The sequence below is a fragment of the Petaurus breviceps genome, unplaced genomic scaffold, assembly GCF_028583685.1.
Source record: "Petaurus breviceps papuanus isolate PSGF00001 unplaced genomic scaffold, PetGlider_PUasm1.0 181, whole genome shotgun sequence".
In the NCBI taxonomy this organism is placed as follows: Eukaryota; Metazoa; Chordata; class Mammalia; order Diprotodontia; family Petauridae; genus Petaurus; species Petaurus breviceps.
This window is the reverse complement of record NW_027185784.1, coordinates 2,888,654-2,908,765: the sequence shown is the minus strand read 5'-3', so window position 1 is coordinate 2,908,765 and position 20,112 is coordinate 2,888,654. Positions and strand designations below refer to the sequence as shown.

Below are 20,112 nucleotides of genomic sequence, written 5' to 3'. Positions count from 1 at the left end.
AGGAAGGAAGGTATCTGAAAGGCACTCCAGAAAACAAAAATGAATCAGAATTCTAGATTTTGTTTTTTCTTCAATACATGAAGGCAAAACGTGAAAAGTTAAGTTCATATAGGAGTCAAAGGATAATAAAAAACAAAATAAATAATTTAGCATCAATCAAAAAAGTTACTAAGAGGCTTGAGAAGAAAGCAAAGGTGAGAGAGACCACACCCCCAAAGAAAAATATGTGTAAAATTTCTGGTCATCTATGTGGCTGCAAAAAGCCCAGCACAACAAAAACACAAACTGGATAGACTGAGAAGTGGACAGCTTGTGCTCTGATACACATTTCAGAATAATGTTTATAGTAGCTGTCACCATACCAATTACTCATAATCTCCAAGTTACCACAGAATGAAAACTTTATAAAGACCTAGTGGAGGAGATTAAAAATCATTCAAGAATAGAATAAAGTACTTATCATCGCCATCATCCCTGTCATCCCATCTGCTACTGGTGTCGTGTGGAGATTGGTTTTAGGGAGTGTAGAGAGAATGAGCTTACAGCCTAATACTTTTATTTCTATACAAAAAGCCAGTATTTGTTCATTGGCACAATCATAGTCCACAAGACACTAAATGTAAAAGAAAAGCAAAAGAGTGATTTGTCCCAGGATCATTTCCATCTGAACTCCACTCAACAAGGAGAAAAAGAATGGTTCTTCAACAACAACAATCACTATTATTAACAACTGACATTTATCATAGTGCTTTAAGGCAGCTTTCACGTAGTGAACAGAGAGCTGGACTGAGGCATCTGGGTTTAAGTCCCACCTCTGACTGGTACTTGACTCAGTGATCTCAGTAAATTAGTTAACTTTTTAACGCTCTAGTTAACTCTCTAAGACTATAAGTTGCCAGTCATGTATCAATATTCATTGGAAAAGGGAATATCTTCCTTGGGAGTTCCTTTCACCAATGAAATCATAGATCTAGTCCAAAAGAGGAAAAAAAAATGTCAAGAACTTTATATACTTTTTCATTTGATCCTCCCAACAAACCTGTGAGACGGGTGCTACCACCCTGATTTCTTTTCTTTTCTTTTTTGTTTTTGGAGGGAGGGAAGCAAGGAAATTAGAGTCAAGTGACTTGCCCAAAGTCACACAGCTAGTAAGTATGTCAAGTGTCTGAGGTCAGATTTGAACTCAGGTCCTCCTGACTCCAGGGCTTATGCTCTATTCACTGTGCCACCTAGCTGTCCCTATTACCGTGATTTCATAGGAGAAGGAACTGATATTCAGAGAGGTTAAGTTATTTGCTCAGGTTCTCCCTTTCAACCCAAGACTTCCTAATTTAAAGTTTGGCTCTTCCATTCCATCATGCTATTGCTAAAGGGGATAACCTTGGAATCAGGAATTCCTGGCTTAAAATACCACCTCTGAAACATTTTAGTTAGGCCTGTGAACAAATCACATATCTTCTCAGTGCCCCAGGGCAACCCTCTAAATTTAAGCCAAGCTGTTCATCTACTTCAGTGAAGGGAATTTAAACACAAGAAACTTCCCTTAAAAATAATAATAAGACAGTCTAGAAATTAAAGATATAGCCCTTTGTCTTTAAGTCAACTAGTACAAATCTAACTATAGGACAGGGTGAACAGATGAGAGATACAGCTGCCTGGGGCTTTGGTCAAATCTTTTATAGATTACTATGGGAATAGCTTAAGTACTAACTCTGACAAACTCACAGAGCATGCAAAATATGAGAATAAGAACGTGTTTTCTTGGGGCAGCTAGGTGGCGCAGTGAATAGAGCACGGACCCTGGAGTCAGGAGGACCTGAATTCAAATGTGGCCTCAAACACCTACCAGCTGTGCGACCTTGGGCAAGTCACTTAACCCCAATTGCCCTCCAAAAAGCAAAAAAAAAAGAATGTGTTTTATTGAGAAAAAAAAAAATAATCCCCAATAACCTCACCCTAGATACAAGAATTTCATGGACAAGGGTACTGAACATACGTCCTGACTTACCAAGGTATAAATTGTGAGCTCCCTGAGAAGAGGTATGGCTTCCTTTCAGAGCCAGATCAAACATTACTTAAAAGTAAGGAAGCAGGAAGCTTTTGCTGGTCCCGTGTACGTATGTGTGTGTGTGTGTGTGTGTGTGTTTATACAGACACACACGTTCAAGATTAATTACTTTGTGTCTGCTTTAAATATGATTTATATGCATATATAATTTTTTTCACATGTATATATTATTTATATATTTATTTAATTATGACATATTTGTATACAGTTACGCTATCCAAAACAGACATAATGTAAATTTGGATAGGAATATACATACATACATACATACACATATTTGTCTCTAAGTAAATGTGAACTCCGTGAGGCCAGGGACTATTTCTTTTTTGTCTTTGTATCAGGTTGATCACAATGGGTTCTTGGGGTTCTTTGACTGATTGCTGTATTATAGGCATTTAATTTGTTAAAGCTCAGTACTCTAAGCAACTGCCTCTGTATTATAATAGGAAGCCCACCCTCCCCATCAGTACCACATATATTCTTTAATGACGATTGTCATGATGCCTGAAATCACACAGCTTAGATATTAATTTATTTGAACCTGTAGGGGGTTTTTGTCTTCATATTCAATGAATTAGAATGCAAATACCCCTGGGAGTAGTAACACCTTCAATTTCCATCAGTTAAAATCTTGGCAGGCATTAGTCTATCAGCTCATCTTCCATCTGTGATCATTAGCTGAGAGCCAAGCCCTGTCAGACTGAAAGGGAGAACAAACAGGTCTTGAAAGGAGAGATAGGATGGAGCTAGAAACAAGCTTCATCTATTCACACTTTGGCTTGAAACCAGCTTTAGAACATAAGCTCTTGCCTTTGGAAGTTGCCCCTTCAAGAAAATCTGAAACATACAGAAAGACAAAAGACTCCCCATATGACTGCTTCAGAGATAAATAGATGTTCCATTTCTGACTGTTGAACCAGAATTTCTGGTAAGTGCTCCACCTGCCTGAAAAACAAAAGCAAACATGATTTAGGTTGCGAGTTGCCACAAATACAGCCTCTTATTTTAGAACAAAAAGTCACAGGTTTTAAGAAAAGATCTTTGCAACTTAACTGCTTCTCACCAGGGTGTCTAGAAATCACTTTCTTTCAATAGAATTCTGAGCCTGGGTCTTTTTCACTGTTAAAGAAAAAGAACCAGTGGTCATTACATTTAACAAGGTGTCACCTGTCACCTTCCATCTTGTCAAAGAAAAGTTGAAAAAGCTTATGTTATTTAAAAAAAAAAAGTTTAAAAAGGATTTGGGAGAATTGTTTTACCTTCTTCAGCTATGTCAAATGCCAAATGCAGTAATCTGGGCAAATTTATATTAATAAGTAGGTAGTTATTGACAGAAAACTAGAAATGTGTACTATCAATTGTTTACCCAGGTATTTGCTGGTGTTATTCAAGCAAAATAAAAGGTCTTTCTTTGATCTGGGGTCTCTAAATGTTCCTAAAGAGTAGCTGAAAGCCTTATAGGCTTAGTGCCAATCACATATACATAATAAAAGAAAGGAAAACAATGACCTAGCCCTCTCAGTTTAGCAAGTATGTGGGCATAGATTCATCTGTATGTCAAAGCCCAAAGGTTTTCAAGAAGCTGAGAATTCCCAAACAGCCCTTAGCCAGGACAAACAAAACACATTCCCTGAAATTAACTGAGGGGGATGCATTTTGTCAATCTAGAAATGATCAGAGGAAGATGGAGAATTTCTAACCCTAAGTCAGATACAGGCTTAGGACAGATAAACTGATCCTGCTAGTAGGAAGAAGTTCAAAAGACAACAGACAAAATGTTGTATATTCTGATTAGCAAGCTGGCTGTTCTATGTTCCCCAAAAGTTTGATCCCCAAAGACAAAGATTCTGGGAACTAAGGGATATCATCCCTTATGAAGTGAAAACAGCTTACTTTTCTTAACTACTTGAATGTGTATGAGGGTTCTTCCTTTCTAAATGAGCTGAAACTTTATCTTTGAGCAATAAGCTCAAAGAAATGACAGAGCTTTCTCCATTTAGGGGAGAAGAGGTTGTACCTCAGGTACAGGTACAGACATTAGATAATGATGAGGAGAGACAGAATGAGAGTCATAGAGAGAAAGTGAGACAGACAGAGAGACAGAAATATAAAAACACAAGCAGTGAGAGGGGTAGGGAAAGAGAGAGAGAAGAGGAAGAGGAAGAAAAAAGGAGGAGGAAAGCACCCCTCTACCCTGGTGCAAGTTCAGCACTGCAAAGCCATGGGAACAGGTCCAGAAATTATAGTGCAATGACATTTACTAGATAACATCAGTAGCTCCACAGTATCAAAAGTGTGTTACCCCCCTCCAGGTATGAGTGCTGGACACATATTCCCTAGGAATAAACTCTATGAATGATTTCAATAGGTATTCATCCACTTTTCCTACAGATAGCATGTATGTTTTTTCCTAGAGTATGCCCCAGGCTTATGAGGGAAATGTCCTACTGCTACTTTTTATACTATGCTATTTCATTAATGCCTTTTCTTCAAATTAATTGTGTCTTCTCTCTGACAAGTAAAAATAAATACATTAGTAGTTGCTCACAAACTGAGTGGATATGAACCCACAAAGTATCTTGAAGTTATGGTAGATTTTCTGGGATCCCAGATGACAGAAGGGGGTGCCATAAATGTCACACTACAATTTAAAGATAACACTGCATTGAGCTCTGAAATACTATAGAATTTTCTAATAAATCCATAGCAATTCAAGAAAAAACAAACATGTAATCATCCACACCAATAAAACAAAGTAGATGAAAAATGCATATTGTCCCAAAGTGTGACAAGGAGCTAGACAAACAACCGGTCTGGATCTACTGGATGGGCAATGAGCTGGATGCAGAAGTGAGTGAGATCTGACATCACCTTTGGAAAATTGTACAACACTGTTCAAGGACCCCAACCTGCCTGCTTTCTGAAAACCCTTCCCTTTTATAACAATATTCTCCCAGTGATGCTATGTGGGATTCATAAAATATTTGAAAACTTGGAAGAATTAAAATTGTTTTTAAAAATCCAAAGAATAGAAACCTGCATGATAAGCATATTAAGTAGACTACAGTATGTTAGCAACTAGAACCTGAATGCAAGAAAAGGTGAAATAGGTATTGCAGAAGACATCTGTTACTGGAAAAGGAAGTCAACCAGTCATACGGCTAAAATGAGAACCAACGGCTGGTCAGCCCAAGTGGTACATTGGTATTTTGGGGATAGTAAAAGAAGAAAAGGAAGGCCTCCATCACGTATAGATCTTTTGGAGGATTTATAAGAAAACATAGACAAGAATCATATAGGAAGAAAAGGCTTACGGTTAATATGATTTGCATTGGTGGAGAGAGTATTCAGGATCACCAAATATCCAACTGTAGGTTGACCACAGTATCAAAAGTACCCAAGTGTAAGTAGTGTAGAGAGACATATTCATGTAGGCTAAGTAAGTAGGAAGTGAGGAAGGATGAGGTGGTTTACTGGAGTGTTCAGATTCACTAAAACAGGTATAAACAAAGCAACCCCATAGGGACAGGAGGATGCATAGGAGCAGTGATAGAATAAACATATTTGTTACGATAGAGGAATGAGCATGAGCAGACTTATGGCTAGAGGGCTACAGAAGGAGAATTCTGTAAAATAGGATTCTACTCCCTTGCCCTCATCACTCTCCCTTGGGCTTTCTCTCTGATGCCAGTCCCCCATGCTTAACCATATGACTAGGATAAGAAGATCATAGATTTTGATCTGGGAAGGACCTTGGAAAATCATCTTGTCTGATCCTTTTATTTAACCAACAAAGATTCTGGGGCCCAGGGAGCCAAGCAACTTGTCCAACTCAAAGACTTCACACAGAAAGTGGTAAAGCTGGGATTTGAAACCTGGTCCTCAGCCTCCAAATCCCACATGCTTTCCATTACTAGGCTAGACAGCCCCACTACTGATTCTGATCATACCAGCCCTAGTCCCTGATTCTCACTTTACCCCAGTGCTGTTCAGATCTATGCTCAGCAGTGGCCAGAAAGGACTGATGGTGAAGGGGAAGCAGAAAGAGAAAGGGAGGCTGCACCCCATCTCATCATGAATTACAGCTTCCATTCTTTATTCTGGGGTCCTCCCTATGGTTCCCTACACCTACAACAAAGCACAGTCTGTAGTGTGTTTTATAGTACTGACAGGGAGGGAGGAAAGAGAGCTGTATGGAAGCTGCTGCTGTCACTCTTCCCTACCCCTACCCCACAGGAGTCTCAGATCCCATTCTTTACGGGGTCCCTTGGAAAGAGAACGATGTGAAAGGAAAACACAAGTAGTGTCATAAAATGAGAATGAGAGGAAGGGAAACCGCTGAACTGTAGACACCCTTTCTCACTGGCCCCAGCCTCTGTCTTCCTCCTCCTCCTCTTCCTCACTGTGCCCAAAATCATAACACCCTAGTAACCGCAGAACCCCTGCCCCAGCTCCTCAACACCTCTCTCCAGATGGAATTCCTACCACAGCCTTGGGAGTTGCCAGTGGCATGGACATCAAAAAGTCACAGTTTCGGCTGCCAGGGCCTGCACCAGGGGGACCATGTATCCCTGGCATGACAAATTGGAACTCAGCACACATTGTCCCATTGAAATGCAGTCACTAATTATGGTTCTATGGTCCTCTAAGAACTATGCTTTAGGCTCATTATGGGTTGAAGAGGCTTTTGTGGGCTGGCCTGGGATCCTGACCACCATTTATCATATGGTTTCTATGGTTTCCTATTTGTTGCTAGTTCCAAACAAATGACTTGCAAACTTTTGGACATGGCCCATTTATAATTCAGGGACTGCCTGTACTTCTTGGTGCCACAGAAAGGCAAAGAGATTGCTGAGCACAACACTGATAGAAAAACAGAATGGCACAGTGGATAGAGGGCTGATCTTCGGTTAGGAAGACCTGGGTTAAAGTCCTTTCTCTGACACATGCTGGCTAGTGACCCTAGGCATGTCACTTAACCTCTCAGTGTCCTGGGAATTCTGTAAGATTATATAAATTCCAGGAGAGTTGCCAACCTGCATTCATAAAAGTTCCTCATTGGGATACCCTCTCTGATGCGATCCCCAAATTTAGTTTAAAAAAAAAGACCAATGATGAAACTTAGAAGAATTCATAAATGACTTCTTAATAAGAGTTTAGATCAGAACTGGGTAGTACACAAGGAATGTCAATCCAAAGGAATACCAAGAAATCAGGATAATGAATTCACACAGACTTCTAGAAATATTCATCCTGAAGAAACCCCAAGACTATGACTCCTGACAACTCTGCTTCTCCTGCTGACATAATTCTATGTGAAGAAGATGGTACTGCTTTGCCATTTATAGTTCTTGTTGAAATGCTGTTAAAGACAGTGTTGGTCATGATTAAGAAATCTATGACCTTGTAACTTGGAATTTGCCACAGGCATTTTGTTAGCATGATATAAAAAAAATCAGACAGTGAAAGTTATTATATTCAATGTTCTGTTTATTCTGCAGACTGAAAGGGGATGGGGTAGGGAGAGTGAAATGGGAGTTTTTTTAGATAAAGGAAATAATCATAAGACTCCAGAAATAAAGTCTTCTTAAATAGAAAACATTTTAGTCAGATGATCCTTCAGACATGCAGTTGAAATCATCTTTGTGTCCTCTGAGACATGAGTTCATCAGACAAAAAGATACCCTCCTCCTTTCCCAACATACACTATTTTTCCCTTAAAGGTAAGAATAGGGTGGAAAGGAGAAAGTAGAAACAAGGACAAGCAGTACAGAGAAAGTGTTTCATGGGGTGACAGAGAAAAATCTCAGAATAATCAAAGAATTTCTGATTTAGAGCTGAGGCCTTAGAGACCACTGAGTCTAACTTCTTCTTTTTATGAGTGAGTGAACTGAGGCTAGGAGAAGTTATGACTTGCAGAGTAGCATATATCTGAGGGAGAATTCAAACTCAGGTCTTTCTGACTCTAGGTCCTGCATTCTATCCACTGAACCACTTAGCTGTGGCAGCAACAGCAATGCAGCCAGGGCTATATCTCATTGGCTTTATCGTTACAGAGTCACCCGAACTGAAGACTGGCCAAGGATCGGCATGGCACACAAGGTGCTTAAGAGAGAAAAACATGGATATGACACACAGTTCCCCAAAGGGCAGAGGATCCTGGGAAATGCACAATATGTCTATATCATAGAATATTTCCATGCCTAGACAATACAACCACACCCTTAGGGAAGTTTCCCTGGAACTCCTCATTTGTAAACCACTAAATTTTTCCAAAGGCAAGGAGATTATTATTATTCAGTATTTTAAGTCACATCCAGCTCTTTGTGACCCCCATTTGGGTTTTCTTGGCAAAGATACTGGCATGGTTTGCCATTTCCTTCTCCAGATCATTTTACAGATGAGGAAACTGAGGCAAGTAGTATTAAATGATTTGCCTATAGTCATATAAGTGACTGAGGCCAAATTTGAACTCAGGTCTTCCTGACTCCATGCCTGGCACTCTATCCAAGGAGATTGGGTCAGCCTGATAAAATACTGGCAGCAGTCACTGCCTTTCTACATTCCAGAGTTCCAGTAGTAGCTGTATAAAAGCAGGTGGGCTATTCCTATGTCTATTGTCTCCCTAATCTAGGGATATAACAGAATACACAGTCTGCCTAGGTCTCAAGAAAGAAGTGGCCCTGAGCCAACATTCTCTCTCTAGAAATGCCCCCACACCCTTTCAGAGACACATGAACTTATCCATTGAGTATTCTTCCTTGGCTCTGCTTTTCTGTCTCCCAGATCAGAGGTCACATGCAATCAAACTGATTTTTTTGTTGTTGGTGGTGATTTATAATACAAAGTATTGAATGCTACAGAATGACTATGGCTCTTGAACCACCCCAAAGAGAGAAAACAAGTTAGCCAAGGTAACAAAGAAAGGAAGCAACAAAGGCATATTAAAAAAAAAAACCATGCCTTCTGAATCTAAATACAGTGTATTTTCTACCATATCTCACATCCTTACCCATATTATAACTTTTCTGACACTTTCTGTTTATTCCATTGGCAAAGTTCCATTAATCAATCAACAAATATTTAAGCAACCTACTATGTAACAAGTAGTTGCTGGGGATACAAGTACAAAGAATGAAATAATTCCTACTCAGAAGGAGCTTATATTCTAATGAGAATATTCTAATTTTATAATTCTACTAGTAACAAAATATATTCAGCATATAAATAAAGCTATTGTATACAAAATTTTAAATGTAAGGTAGTTTAGAAGTAAAGGCACTAATGGGGGAATCAGAAAAGGAAATTTTTATGTAAGACAGCTCCTAAAATGGGGCAAGTTAGATTCTGGGATTGTTGTATATTTGTAATTTGTCTCTTTTTCAAAATTTTTGCACTTAAGATTCTTCATTTTTTTTCTTTTTCTCTTTTTGCTTTTTGGAAGGGGGAAGGCAGGGCAATTGGGGTTAAGTGACTTGCCCAAAGTCTAGTAAATGTTAAGTGTTTGAGGCCAGATTTGAACACAGGTCCTCCTGACTCCAGGGCCAGTGCTCTATTCACTAAGCCACCTCACCTCCACTCTTCATTTTCTATTAAAATATTTTCTTGCACTCTAAATCAGGTCCCTGGTTGGTTGTGAGAAGGTTTATCACCTGCAATTGATAAAGAGAAAAAGGTTGACTAGAGAGAAAGGAGGCAGTCTACAAAAAAAGGAAATGGCATCTGAGAATGATTTGAGCTAAATCCATTCCAAGTTTGAAGCTGCAGGTCACACATTAATAGGAAGATATGTAGAACAGGATATTTGGTTGGCAATAGGGAGTTAGAGATATGGGGTTCAGTCTTTCCACACTTTATGCTCCCTGGCTTCTGGACAACAAATGGCCCCTTTTTTTTAACTGTTCTCCAGTACGTTGTGAACAGCTGCTAAGGGAGGCAGCAGGGGGACAGATATGCTTTCTAGTTGTACAGCAAAATATTTGTTTTGCTTCTGTTGGTTCTGCCATTTGGGAAAGAAGGCTCTGAGAAAAATAGTGAATTAATGCCTAAATCAAGAGAACCTAGATTGGTTCTGATTGGTTTGGTGTCTCTCCTCCATCTTTTTTTTTTTTTTTAAGCAATCGGGGTTAAGTAACTTGCTCAAGGTTACACGGCCAGGTGTTTCTGGGTGGGTGCTAAGTGTCTGAGCCCGGGATTCGATCTCCAGGTCTTCTCAACACTGGAGCCGGTGCTTTTACTCGCTGTGCTACCTGGCTGCCCGCTGCCCCTCTCCCCTCCATCTTTATAGATTTAACTGGTGAGTCATTTGAGAATGTTATGGTTAAATTACATTTTAGTAACCAATCAGTCACCAATTAATAATATGAAAAAATAGAAAGCCAAAGCTCTCCATTGTACAATGTCCCCATGTTCCTCAGAGATCTGGAGCTGGAATGGACCTACAAAGTGAGACAATGTGGTTTAGTGGGACAAGTGTTAGATTTGGTATCAGAGGACCAGGGTTCAAATACCATCTTTGCTGCTGACCACTACTTTGACCCTGGGGCAATCATTCTCTAGACCTCGGTTTCCTCATATGCAAAACTGGGGGAGAAGGTTGAACTAGATATGATACAGATACTGTATCCAAGGACCTTATGATCTATAGTAAGGAAGAGTACTCAAGTTAGTGTCAGAGAACAAGGGTTAAAATCTCTGCTGTATTATTACTACATTTGTGAATTTGGGAAAAAATCACTTAATTCCTCTTGGTCTTGGTTTCTTCATCTCTAAAATGAGAGAGCTGGACTAGATGATTTTAGGATCTTAGATTTAGATCTGAGTGGCACCTCAGAGGTGATTTATATACCTTTACGTCTCCAGTAGAGTGAATTGTATAGAGTTTGTGCTTAATGACTAGGCAGAGATAGGGATCAAGTATGGTGGGTAGTATTCACAAAGGCACAGAAGTAGGAGAGATGCCAATAGAATGTAAAATCATTGAAGACAGGAATTATTTCATTTTGTCTTTATATCCCCCACATCTATCTAGCACATAAATGATATTTAATAAATGCTTGTCAAATTCAATCAAAATTGAGAAGACAGATAAAGGCAAAGAACAGCTAATCATCCAGAGTGGTAAGAGTATGGGGTCCCTGAGGAGAAGAAGAAGTATGAAATAAGGCTGCAAATCTAGGCTGGAGCCAGATTCAAGAGAGTTTTGAATGCCAAACTATATAATTTATATTTTATACAGCAAACAGTGAAGAAACCCTGAAGTTCTCGAGCTTGGGAGTGGTATGCACATTTAGATGGCCACATTAGGAATATCATTTTTGTCATTGTTATAAGATATGGATTGAACTGGAGAGAGACTGGAAGGAGAGAGAACAGTTAAAAGTCTATTTGGCAATAATCCCTGAGACAGGAGATGAGTAGCTGAACCATGGTAGTGGAAAATTGAATAAAAAGTAGGGGATTTGGAGAATAAAAGTGGTATGGGGAGATTGTGTCCCAAGGTTTTGGGGGGAGGAGGAATAGAGAGATTTTTACCTTCCAGTGTCTTCTCGCCTTTTATCTCTTCTAGCTTCGTGTTGATTTTGACATTTACAGGTCAATGGTCTGCCTGAATACAACCAGCCTGTCCTGATATGACTCCCATACCCATAACCAATCATTTCATATCTGTTAATACACAGTCTCATTTCTTGTGATGTTGTTTGGTGTTCTCACCATTTCTTGAAACTTTAAATCTATTTTAAATGAAAGTATTCTGGACACATAGGCAGGAAGTTTATAAGTATTCTATACACCTTTGATCTCTTCTATTTCTTAAGCCTGAGACATATTTTTCAACATGGTCTTCACTGCTGTGTCTACCTTTGGATTGAAGTTACCAAGCACAAAAGAAGAAGCCAACTTGATCCAGAGATTTTGCCAAGTTCCTCACAGATTCCGTCTACCTCTTCATTCTCTGGTAAAGTAAAGGAGGAAAAAAAAAGGAATGGGAGAGGCAGCACAGTGCATCTGGAAATGATTTCCTTGAATAAACAAGGCTTGAAAAATTCCTAGTGGTAAATGTCAAGGTGGATTTATAGTTGAGTGTTTTGAGGCAATTAGGGATAACTGTGCTCCCATAAATTCCTCTGCAAAAAAGTTACAGTGGCAGGAACATTATACTGATTACAAAAAAAAAAAATCACAAATGATTTTCCATTTGATATGTTTAGAGCCAAAACTGCTACCAAATCTGACAAAATATCATGAGTCTATGTGTAGATACTCTCTGGTAGATAAAGAATTACAGAATCTATGAGTTGGAAGGCACCTCAGAGGCCACCAGGCATAACCTGAACTTCAACAGGACTTACTTCTATTACATCCCCAACAAATGGTATCCAGTCTTTACTTGGAAACGTCAGGTGAAAGGGAGCTCACTACCACCAAAGACAGCGGGTTCTAACTTGAAATTACTCTTATCGGGAGGAAGATTTCCTAACATGGAGCTGAAACTCACTTCTCTATGCCTTCTACCCATTGTTCCTACTTCTGTCTTCTGGATCAAGTGGAATAAATCCTTTTCCATGTAACAGCCTTCCTATACCAAAACACTACTATTGTTTGCCCAACCTACCTCACCTTTGCATTTGCTTTTCTCTTAATCAATAAACATTTATTAAGCTCCTACTGTGTGCAAGGTACCGTGCTAAGCAAAAAGATGGAAAAGATAGTTCCTCCCAAGGAGGAAGCAACTATGTGATTCAGTGGATAGAGCCCTGGACCTGGAGTCAGGAAGACCCGAGTTCAAATGTGACCTCAGATACTCACTAGCTGTATGACTCTGGGCAAGTTACTTAACTTCTGTTTGCCTTAATCCACTGGAAAAGGAAATGGCAAAACACTCTAGTATATTTGCCAAAAAAAAAACAAAAACAAACAAGGTCACAAAAGAATCAGACATGACTGAATTACTGCACAAGCTCTCAAGGAGCTTACAATCTAATGGAGGAGACAATAGGCAAGCAAAACTATACAAAGCACTGTTGACTTATGGTGACCATAGAGTCCACTAAAAATCACTTCTTTTTATTCTCCTCTTTTTATAACTGTAGAAATGGATTCAGCAAAAAGTGAACCTCCAGCATCAAATCAGGGCTAGAACAGGGCTAGAAAAAGATCTTAAGACTTCCTCTGCTTCCTACAATCATGGGCAATGAAATGCCTTTATGCAGGAATACCTTTTTTTACCCTTGTCTATATAATTGGACTAATTCATTAAAACAAAGAAAATAAGCTCTTAGTGTTAACAATCAACAAATCATATGTTGAACACACACTACGGAAAGGGAATGAACATTTATATAGTACTTACTATTGTTGTGATTTCATGGTATGTTGTGGGGTTGTCTCAGATTCAAACCACCTCTAATCCAAGCAAAGGCATTTATTGATTTACACTCTCCAGTGGGCTGAGTTACAAGAGGAACTGGCAACTTCAATAGGACTAGACAGGCAATTTTATAGTGATGCTGATTATACAACAGAAATTTTGAGTATTAAAAAGGCAAGAGGAGTTGATTAAGGGATTAGGTAATAGGGGAGGGGTATGTTACAGGATTAGGTTATGGGGGAGGAATCCTAGCCTCAGAGGAGCTGAGCATTCGATTACCCATAATACCTATAGAAAAACTCATTGGGGGGCATATTTGTATGATAATGTTATTGTAATAAGACTCTACATCATAAGTTCACCTAAAGGACAGCTTTTGCTATTATTGCACAGGGAAAGTCCCTTTTATTGTTTTGAGGTCCACATCCTGCTCAGCACCCTGGTGAAGCTGCTTTCTGATTGGTTGGCTATTGTAGTCCTGTCTGAGATTAGATGGATGTGGTTGTGGTTGAATACATGGACACACCTGCTGTTTCTGTGGGAAATATGAGGAATTGGCCTGGGGGCAGTGGCTAGCTAGAGGCAGTAGCTAGCATTCCATCATATGGACACACCTACTGTTTTAGTGGGGCAGTGAGGCATATATGAGGAAGTTAGGCTATTGAGGGGAGGGGTGGGGGGAGGAACTAGGTAGGGGCAATGGGACTGCTGATCAGTGAGATCTATGATTGAGTCTGGGGGACTGTGGTGTGGTTAAAGCCAGATTGTGCTTTTAAATAAGGCCCTGCCTGCTGTTCAGTGCAGCCCATAAAGAAGTCAGAATATTGGGGCTGGGGGCAGTTTTATTAGGATTCTATCACTATGTTCCAAGTACAGTGATAAGCAACTTTTACAAATATTACCTCGTTTAAGCCTCATGATAATCCTGAAAAACTGGTGCTATTATTATCTCCATCTCACAGTTAAGGAAACTGAGTTTCTTTTCCCCTCCACAATGCCTACTTCTTTTCTTCCCATCAGAGTAGAGTTCCTGCTTTTTAATTAGAGATAATATTTAAAAAGCAAAATTCTCTGGGAGAGGCAGCAGGGACAAATTCATGCTGTGTTTTAAACGGATGGTGTGAGATACTTTCCTGACAATGTTTTGATATGGGATGAAGAGAAGAGACCAAGCCTCAGAGGAGAAGAAATGATGGGAGCATGATGATAGCTGGAGGATACTGTCCAGATCTCTAAGCTTTTCATTTTTTTCCTAAGATTGACACTGACTTCTCACATCCAGGGAACAGGTATTCATATACCAATATATGGAAAATTTATTATTTTTTAAGTTTTCCCTACACTGAAATTTCCTCTTCTAGTACAGCCACAACTACTCCACTTCTGAGCAGAGTAGGAATCTGCACGTGGCAATATGGATAGGTTAAATATGCTATTATTTAACAGTTCTAGAAATGCTAACAACAAGAAAACAAGAAAAAGAAATTGAGGGAATAAACATGGGCAAAGAGGAAACAAAGCTATCTTTTTTTTCTGATGGTATTATAGTCTATCTACAGAATGTCACAGTCAACTAAAAGTTAATTGAAATAATGTTTTTCAGCTAATTTGCAGGATATAAAATAAATCCATGTAAATCATCAGTGTGTAAATTATCATCAACAAAACCGAGCAGGAAGAGCTAGAAATAGAAATTCCATCTAAAATCATTTCACAATGAATAAAATATTTGGGCAACTAAAGGAGCTATTTTGAATATAATAGAACACTCAACAAAAATAAAGACAAACTTAAATAATCAGAGAAATATTAATTGCTCATGGATAGGCTAGACCAATATGACAAAAATAACAATAGCACTTTCATTGATTCACTTATTCAGTGCCATACAATCAAAGTGCCAAAAGATTACTTTATAGTGCTAGAAAAAATAATCAATAGATTCAATTTGGAGGAACAAAATTTCAAGAATTTCAAGGAACACAATGAAAAAAGTGAGATAAAGAGGATCTTACAATATCATATCCACATAGAGAGCTAGGTAACCTACTGAGAATCACATGATCTAAAATAGGCATTGAAACTAGGCTTATCTTTCCTCCAAACCTGATATTATATGCACCCTACTTCCTAATAGATTCAAGGAGAATCTGTCCTTTACTTATTTGAAGACAATTTATTCCAGGGTTGAGGTTTTCACTATAAAAGAGTTCAATCTATTGAATTTTTACACCTAGTCAAAAATTCATTGATTCTCTTCCTTCTCATGTGGAGAAGGATAATCATTTATTGACTTTAAGTGAGATTCTAGGTCTTCCTATGAACTGTCATCCTAAAAGTATTGACTAAGGGCTATATCCCACTATGAAATATAAGACTGATACAATTTATATATAATATATATACATGAAATTCTAAATACTGTATTCCTACCAAGAGACCCTATTGAACCTATTAAACTGAGACCTATAATTTAAATAAAGTGAAATTTTTGGTTGACAATTGACCTGTAAACATATTCTAATGCATATATTTTCCATTGCTTATTCCCTTTTTACTGACATGAGAACATGCTGACTTTTAATTCTAATTTTTATACTTCAGACATACTACTAATCTGTGGCAGTGTCTATAAAAGAGCAACAGAATCAGAGATTCCTACAATATTTAGGTCAAAGAATTATTCACCATCACTCAGGAAGACTGTCTAGTGAATAGCAGAGACTGAGATCTCGGGATTTCCTACTATTTTAGAGAAGTTATACATTGTCCATAGTGAGCTGGATCCATCAAACCTTTTAACCACATACCAGCTTTCAGAATCAGAACGTCAGAGTAGAAGGGGCTTTAGAAATCACCTAGACCAACTTTCCTCCTTTCCCTCAATTTTTACAAATGAGGAAATCGAGGCTCAGTACCAGTAAGTGACTTGCTCAAACTCACATGGCTAGCAAGGACTGCCTCTCAGCCAAGTGTTCTTTCCCCTATGCAACACTTAGTTTATCAACTGAGGTCAGGGCTGACGTAGATCTCATCATGTCCTTCGGGGTCTCCTTAACTTTTGCTTCTGTCCCCATCTTTTTAACTGTGTGCAATGGCTTTCTGACCTTCCACTACAATCCCTCTGGACATAAAGAAAGGCATAGATACACAGAGCCAAAATAAGCAATTCTGGCCCTGGAATAAGTATGGTAGGTTGGAGGAGCTAAATCCAAACTTTGAAGAAGTGATTAGCCTCTCCTGTCTACTCCCTGTCATGTAGCAGCAAATACTTTCTAAATGGATGTAGATGGGGCAAGAACTACTACCATGCTACTAAGAGCTAAAGGCAATAAAAGAGCAAAGTGTGGTACATAAAAGAAATAACACTAGATTTGGAGTCTAAGGATCTGGATTCAAATTCCAGCTGTCAGTTATTTATCTTTGAAAACTTGGACAAGTCACAACCACTCTGGGCCTCAGTTTTCTTATATATAAAATGAGGGGGGTCAGAGTAGATAACTTATAAGGTCCTTTCTAATCCAGATGATTCTATAAATGTATAATTCATGTATGTTCCTTCCGGGTTAAATGAAGGATATAGACTACAGGGAATGTGATTGTTCTGATGTTACTCATCTATATTGCTTTCTGATAGGCCTGGATGTTTGAAGAGTACTGATTGACTAGGGTAGAATCAAAGAATCATAGAATGATTTAGATCTACAAGGGACCTTAGACATTGTCTAGTTAACTTCCTTCATTTTTTTCAGAGAAGGAAACTGAGGACCATAGAAGTTAAGTAACTTGCCTAACGTAACACAGATGGTAAATGGAACAAGTGAATTATTATAGACCCAGGAGGCATTCTTCCCATTGTACCTTGCAGCCTCCATGTGGCTGAGCTTGCAAATTATTATTTTGAACTCATGACTGGTTTTTTGAGCCACTGAGTCCTGGCACGCAGCCAACAGTGTCAGCAGCCCAAGACACAGGTGGGTTATTATCTAATAAAGAGATCTACACTGTCATCAATGACTAAGCATTTATTAAGCACTTACTGTATGCTAGGCACAAAGCACCAGAAATTCTAAACAGTTTCTTACAATTAACACAAGGATGGCATTAATTCGATGACCTTGGGGGGAGGGGATAGTTGTTATCTCAGGGTGGTATTATTAGCACCTGTTGAAGGCAAAGTGCCAACAATTATCCTGAAAATAACTCAGAAGAAAGGGGGCATTCCTATTTTATCTAATTATTTTTGCTATAAAATAAGGATGTAAAATGAAAGGATTATACGATCATAAATTTATAAAATGGAAGAACTATTAGCAGAATAGTCCAACAGCCTCATTTTATGGATGAGGAAATTGAAGCCAGAGAGGCTAAGTGATTTGTCCAAGATTTCACAGGTAGCAGAGCCAGGCTTCGAGAACTTGGTTCTCTTTGTACTGTGCCACACCCAAACTCACTTGTTTCTACATGCTGAAGAAATAATTACTGTCAAGACTTCAAATTTGGTTCTCTGAAGAAAAGCTTCATTTGCCCTTCCTAGTTATGGCTTTGGAAAAAAAAAAGCTATTATAAAATCCTCAGCACAGAAAGCCTTGCTTCTTAGACCTGGGGGTGTGCTGATATATTCTAAACAAGTGTCTTTCCAAAAAAAAATATGCTCATGACACACTTTGAAATTTAATCTGTATTATTGCCATTTTCTCCATCACTTTCTTAAGTCTAGACAATCAACAAAACAATAAACCGAGCCCTGATTTTCAGTGTTTGTCTATTTCTGAGGTGTAAATGTTCACAGTAAAAATTTAACATTTGTCGGGGGAGCCAATCAGACCTGGATCCAGAATGGAACAGTCAGCCCCCGTTGTATATAAATATCTTCAAAGTCAGGATTTGGATACCATACCACACAGTCTGCAACAGAGAGACAGCTTTAGCACCTGCCCTAGCACCCTGCATGCCAGACCTCCAGAATCCATGTCTCTGTCACTAAGGGAAAGTAACCCTGGACCTGAGCTGTCCTGATTGGTGATTGGCTGAGTGCATACTTGCCTTACCTCCTATATCTATAGTCTCAGACAAAACTAGACTATGTATTCCATTCCCTCCAGCCACCCACATAGGTCATCTGGTCATCTTTCCTGCCCCAGGATGTGTACTCTCTCCCTTCTCCTACTTATAATCTTTTCTGGGCTATCTCTACTTGTCCTGCTCTAATCTGACCACTGGACCCAGATGATTCCAGAGGAGAAAGTGAGGCTGGTGACTTTGCACAGATCCTCCCTCACTTAAATCTAGTTTCCTTGCATGTCATGGCATCATCTTCCTGATGTCATGGTCCTCTTCGGGAACATAGGACAAACTGCAACCACAACTTTCAATCTTTTATTTTGGGCACAGTAATCAAATTAGTAGTACTGTTTCTTCTGGAAAGTGATTGTCAATTATCAGTATTATGGATGCATTCTCTATTCCTTTGACTCCCTAGATTGAACCTCAAACCCTGAGTTACTACTTCCTGATATGTATTTTCTTTCTTTGTTATAAGTTCCTTGAGGGCAGGGGTGGTCTCATTTTTTGTATTAGTAATACCAGTGCTTAACACAGTGCCTAGCACACAGCAAGTGCATAATAAATGCTTCATTCATTCATTCCTTTCTTGTTCTTCCCAGTGGCTTGGGAAAGGAACTAATAATATACATTTATCTTTATAACTTCAAGTAAGTCACATATTTTTTAGTTTGGTTACTCCAATTTAGAGTGAACTGGGTAGAGATCTGACATCCATGGACCCTGATATCCTCAACATCTTTGTATCAGTGAAGAGGATCCCTAAACTCACATACTGGTTGTACAATAGTAAGAGTCTTTAAAGAGGCATGGCATTATGGGAGAAAGCATGCAGAAACAGAGGAGGGATGATGAAAACTTTGCTTTTCTGTAGAAAATTGTTTGGTTTCATTGGAATGTTTTTTAACTAAATACACAAAGTGTAAGCATTTGGTCACTAGCTGACCCCTCTTCCCTCCTACCATCGTTACGGGAGATAGCCAGTATATCCTCATCTGCTACTGGAGAATCCACATGCCCTTATTTCCAGTTTGATGATCATACCCTCCAGTACATGAATTAAAAGATCAGGTCAAAGGGTTTCACATTTGAATTTTTATCTTATAAGAGCAAATCTTCTCTATCCATCTACCTTTCCTGTTCTCCTTCAGGATAAATTGCTTGGAGATAGTGAATTCTATGTTGTCTCCTCCATTAGACTATGAGCTCCTTGAGAACAGGGACTATCTCTTCCCTTTCTTTGTATTCCCATTACTTAGCATATGCCTGGCATGTAGAAGGTAATAAAAAAATGCTAGATGACTGACTAACTGGCTTACATGATTTAGAAATAAAGAGTGACATCATAAACAAGTCAGAGGAAGAAGGAAAAAATGCTTTTCATATCTATGAACAAAGGAAGAGTTCATGACCAAAGGATAGAGATCAGAGAAGATAAAATGGATAATTTTTATTATGTAAACAAAAACTTTTTGCATGAACAAAACCAATGCAAATTATAAGGGAAACAGGTAACTGGGGGAAAAATCTTTAACATGTTTCTTTGATAAAGCTCTCATTTCTTTCTTTCTTTCTTTCTTTCTTTCTTTCTTTCTTTCTTTCTTTCTTT

The 20,112-nt window shown here is 38.7% G+C and overlaps 1 long non-coding RNA gene across 3 annotated transcripts in view; it reads right to left on the bottom strand.

Moving 5' to 3' along the window:
• The window catches only part of LOC138160416 (uncharacterized), a 71,885-nt gene that overhangs the window by 14,138 nt on the left and 37,635 nt on the right, over positions 1-20,112 (bottom strand). For 2 of the 3 annotated variants that reach the window (XR_011168138.1, XR_011168137.1), the window contains 2 exons: positions 3,122-3,187; positions 2,879-3,013 (listed from right to left, as the gene is read on the bottom strand). This is a non-coding gene — a long non-coding RNA (uncharacterized lncRNA). Of the gene's footprint in view, positions 1-2,878; positions 3,014-3,121; positions 3,188-13,421; positions 13,579-20,112 lie in introns of those variants that run through there. The other variant, XR_011168136.1, reaches the window with a different exon arrangement.